Source organism: Siphateles boraxobius, unplaced genomic scaffold, assembly GCF_051911475.1.
Source record: "Siphateles boraxobius isolate OS27281-9 unplaced genomic scaffold, OSU_SipBor_1 99, whole genome shotgun sequence".
Lineage (NCBI taxonomy): Eukaryota > Metazoa > Chordata > Actinopteri > Cypriniformes > Leuciscidae > Siphateles > Siphateles boraxobius.
This window is the reverse complement of record NW_027509229.1, coordinates 1,840,001-1,845,000: the sequence shown is the minus strand read 5'-3', so window position 1 is coordinate 1,845,000 and position 5,000 is coordinate 1,840,001. Positions and strand designations below refer to the sequence as shown.

Sequence of the window (5,000 nt, the reverse complement as noted above, 5' to 3'; positions counted from 1 at the left end):
TTACCATCCCACATAAAATTTAAAATACATGTTTTTATTCTTTTATACACCCATGTTGGCAGACTAACCACATTTAAAATATACCACATCTTAGATAAAAAAAGAGAGTTTAAAACCAATACTTTCCCTTTTATAAATAATTGTCTTTGTTTCCAAAAGTTTAGTCTTTTTTCCATTTTTCCTATAGTCTCCTCCCAAACCAGATCTCTTGTTCTAATTTCATCTCTTCCTAGTGTTATTCCTAAAATTTTTAGTTCATTCTTCTGTTCTTTAAAGTTCCATTGTCTTCCTAAAATATCTACCTTCCCCATTCTCATATATTCAGTCTTATCATTATTGACTTTAGCCCCTGTTCCACCACAATATTTTCCCAATATTAACATTGCCTTCTCAATACTCTTAAAATCTTTTAAAAACAAAGTGGTATCATCTGCATATTGAAATATTTTCTGATGTACTTCCTCATTTTCCAAAACTATTCCTTGTATCTGTTTTTCTTTGTTTATTGCAAGTCCTAATGGCTCAGCAACTAAAGTGTATAGTAGTGCTGATAATGGACATCCCTGCCTTATTGACCTTGATATCTTAATAAAATCTGTTAAAAACCCATTTACTTTTATACAACTTAAAATATCATTATAAAAACATTTCATCCATGCAATAAAAATTCCCCCAAAACCAAATTGTTCCAATATATCAAATAAATATTTGTGCTCTACTCTATCAAATGCCTTTTCCAGATCTATACTAATCAAATATCCTTCTTTACCTTTTTCTTTCATATACCACATTAAATCTCTAATACTTGTTACTATATCCGATATATCACGGTTTAAAACACCATATGCTTGATTTGTTTTTATAATGTTTGGAATCACTTTTTTCAGTCTGTTTGCTAAAATCTTGGCCAGTATCTTGTAATCAGTATTTAACATGCTCAATGGTCTATAATTTTTAAGCTCTTCTCTTTCCCCTTTATTTTTATATATTATCTTAATTATTCCTTTCTTCATACTTTCACTTAACTTTTTCTGTTTAAAAATATCAATAAATAAATCATGCAAAATTGGCGTTAAAACATTCTTAAAAACCTTATAAAATTCAGCTGGTAAACCATCTAGGCCTGAACTTTTCCCATTACTCATCTGATCTATAGCTTCATCTATTTCTTCTTCTTCTATTTCCTTATCACACATTTTCTTATCTTCTTCAGTTACTTTTGTTTCAATTTGATTCAATAAAAACTCTTCATCTTCCTCATTTATTTTATCTTTTTTAAATAAAATAGCATAAAAATCCTTCACTTCATTTAAAATACCTTCTTTTTCTTTCACAACCTTTCCGTTTTTTGAAATACTTTTTATCATTTCTGCTTGTTTTCTTGTTTTTTCCAAATCATAAAAAAAATGTGTACTCCTTTCTCCTTCTACTGTATTTTTCGCTCTACTTCTTATTTTAGCTCCCATGCACTTTGCCTCTTCTATTTTTTTCAATTTCTCTTCTAATATCACTATTCTATTCCCATCCATCCTTCCTTCTGACACTTTTTTCATTTCTTCTTCCCATTCCTTGTTTAATAATCTTTCTTTACTTTTCTTTATTCTTTGCATTTTCTTTGAATATTCAATAGATAGTTTTTTAATATCTATTTTTAAATTATCCCACCACACACTTTTTGCTTCTTCATATAGGACATTATTAATGTTATTTATTATATAATTTTCTACTTCCATTTTATAAATGTCATTTTTTAAAAGTTCCGTATTAAAAACCCACACCCCTGGCCCTCTCTCTACACCACTATAATCAATGATTACATTTAAAAAATCATGATCACTTCCACTAAACATTTTGTAAAATACTTTTGTAACGAAACTTCCCAAATGTCTGTTACATAATACCAAATCAATTCTACTTTGTTTTAAAACTTTGTTTACCATTTGTCTTCTTGAATATTCTCTTTTTACTCTGTTTCTTTCCCTCCATAAATCTATAAATCTGTGTTTTCCCATAACTTTCTTTAATTCTTTTCTCCCAACATCTGCTCTATACACCATGTAATCCTCCACATCTATTCGTTCTAAAACAGTATTAAAATCACCAATTAAAATCGAACATTTATATTTCTCTATTAGAACATCCATTTCTTTAAAAAAAGTAGCACGTTCTAGGTCTTCATTTGGTGCATGAATATTACATATTGTTATTTCTTCTTCTTTTCCTTCGACCTTGACCATCAATGTCCTTCCTATCTTATCCGTAAATATAACTGTTGCTTTTTGTATTGTACCCCTTCTTATTAAAATTGCTACTCCTTTTTTCCTATTAGGATCATTATTGTAAAAAAATTCCCCGTCCCATATTTTCTTCAAATCATTTGTTTTTTCATCATTCCATCCTGTCTCTTGTATACATATTATGTCATTTTTCTTTGTCAAATGATTAATATTCTCAAATTTAGTCATAGTTGACAATCCCCTTGCATTGATTGAAACTATGCTCAATTGACTCATATACAAAATAAAAGTAACATAGAAACAAACAAAAAAACTCATCACTTTGGTTCAGTCTCTTTCAAAACCGCATCTCCTGGTCCAGTCCTTTCAGCTTTTTTCCTCTTTTTTTCTTTAGATTCTCTTCTTATTCTTTGTTTCTCCATCACCTTCTCAATGTTAATTTGTCCTGTTGTTTTTAGTTTACTCCCCCCACTCAAAATGTTTTTCTTCCCACTTTCATTTCCACCAATAGTTTTATTCTTAGTGTCTCTTACCTCATCTATGTTTGTACTGTCCTTTGGTCCATCATTGTCATCTTCTTTGTTTTTCATCCCATCCTGTTCAACTTTATCTGCAATTATTTGTAGTTCTGTCATCGTTTCTGTCTCTTCTTCTCCATCCCGTTCGTCTTTACTTCCTCCTTCTTCTTCTCTGCTCTGTATATCCATTATTAATCCACGTGTTTGTTGTAGTACACTTCCTTCATCATCCTCTTCCACATTCACCTCGTCGTTGAGTGTCTCCGTCTCCATTTCCTCATGTTCCTCTTCGTATGTTTCACATCTGCACCTGAGAAATGCCTTTCCGCAGCCTTGGCACCGCGGGGCTTTGCAGTCCCGCGCATAATGCCCCTGCTCCAGGCATTCTCTGCATATTAATTGTGGACAGTCCTTTTTTTCATGATCCACACTTGCACATATTCTACACGTCTTCACCTGGTGATCATGAATCACCCTGAAAAACTGCCATCCTTCTTCCGTTTCGAATCTTGTGTTATATGGCAGAGACACCACGTCTTTTGGAAATTTAACTCGTATAAATCTTGTTCCATCCGCCACAATTGTCCCAGGGTAATACCTTCTTCTCAGAGGAAGTATCGGTGTAACCCCCCAGCTTGTCAGTTTTTGTAAAACATCCTCATCATTAATATAGTTTGGCAATTGTAAAAACGATACCATCCTTTCCGTTCCACAAAGTTTTGTTATTTCACAACATTGTCCATTTATTTGTATTCCATCCAATAATTGTTCACAGTCTTCCTCTTTCTCCAATGTAAGTTCATATTCAAATTCAGTTTTTTTCCTTAGTCCATATAATTTTCCCAATCCAGTTTTGTCCTCCACAGCTTTAATTATCATCATAACCGTTAGTTGTTCTGGGTTTTTCACATTCATTGTCAACGTTGTTTCTTTTTTGTACTCTCTCTGGTATCTCATTTTCCCTCTCAACTTATTTATCATTTCATCTTTTTGACTTTTCTCTTGTCTCTTTTCACCATTTACATCATCCTTTTCTTTACCTTGTATCTTCTGTTGTTCAGTCCTTCCTTTATCCATTTCAACTCCATTTCTCTTCTTTCTCGAAACCACAGATGCCCATGTTTCGTTGTCATCTTTATCTTTTCCATTGTCCTTTTCTTTGTTCCTTTCAGTGTAATCATTATCCTCAATCTCTTGGTCTAATATCCGTTCCTGTTCCATAGCCATAGTATCAGTCATTTTGAAAAATAAATAAATAAATAAATAAAACCTCAGACAGTAAAATACCTGTCTGAGGTTTAAACAAAACTAAATTAAGAAGACAGCTAGTAACTTAATGAATTATCAAATGAAATCACAATAAAGAAAAACAAAAAATAGGAGAGCCTTTCTCTCCAAACTGCCACCTCACACTTCCTGGATCAGACGAGATCGGGCGTGCCCAAGGTGGTATGGCCGTAAGCGAAAACTGCTGCCAAAATTGGGCTATTTAAAAGGTTAGACCATTAATGAAGAAAACTAAGAAGAACTTTTGAAAAAACTCAAACTCTTTCATGCTCTCTGAAGAATCTCAGAGACTTTTAAAGGCTTTCTGAAGAAGCTCAGGGACTCTTTTTTTTTTTTTTTTTTTTTTTAAATCAAAAAAGCTTACAGCACCTGGTATTCCCAGGCGGTCTCCCATCCAAGTACTAACCAGGCCCGACCCTGCTTAGCTTCCGAGATCAGACGAGATCGGGCGTGACCAAGGTGGTATGGCCGTAAGCGAAAACTGCTGCCAAAATTGGGCTATTTAAAAGGTTAGACCATTAATGAAGAAAACTAAGAAGAACTTTTGAAAAAACTCAAACTCTTTCATGCTCTCTGAAGAATCTCAGAGACTTTTAAAGGCTTTCTGAAGAAGCTCAGGGACTCTTTTTTTTGTTTAAATCAAAAAAGCTTACAGCACCTGGTATTCCCAGGCGGTCTCCCATCCAAGTACTAACCAGGCCCGACCCTGCTTAGCTTCCGAGATCAGACGAGATCGGGCGTGACCAAGGTGGTATGGCCGTAAGCGAAAACTGCTGCCAAAATTGGGCTATTTAAAAGGTTAGACCATTAATGAAGAAAACTAAGAAGAACTTTTGAAAAAACTCAAACTCTTTCATGCTCTCTGAAGAATCTCAGAGACTTTTAAAGGCTTTCTGAAGAAGCTCAGGGACTCTTTTTTTGTTTAAATCAAAAAAGCTTACAGCACCTGGTATTCCCA

General features: G+C 33.6%; 3 non-coding genes across 3 annotated transcripts in view; all 3 read right to left on the bottom strand.

Moving 5' to 3' along the window:
* Positions 1-4,399: 4,399 nt before the first annotated feature.
* On the bottom strand, positions 4,400-4,518 carry LOC143733436 (5S ribosomal RNA). Its single transcript, XR_013201369.1, has one exon. It is a non-coding gene; the product is annotated as a 5S ribosomal RNA (ribosomal RNA).
* A 170-nt stretch (positions 4,519-4,688) lies between these two features.
* On the bottom strand, positions 4,689-4,807 carry LOC143733435 (5S ribosomal RNA). The gene has a single exon (XR_013201368.1). It is a non-coding gene; the product is annotated as a 5S ribosomal RNA (ribosomal RNA).
* Positions 4,808-4,976: 169 nt separating this feature from the next.
* LOC143733434 (5S ribosomal RNA) overlaps positions 4,977-5,000 on the bottom strand; it is a 119-nt gene continuing 95 nt past the window's right edge. The window contains exon 1 of the ribosomal RNA XR_013201367.1: positions 4,977-5,000. This exon is cut by the window's right edge and continues 95 nt beyond it. This is a non-coding gene — a ribosomal RNA (5S ribosomal RNA).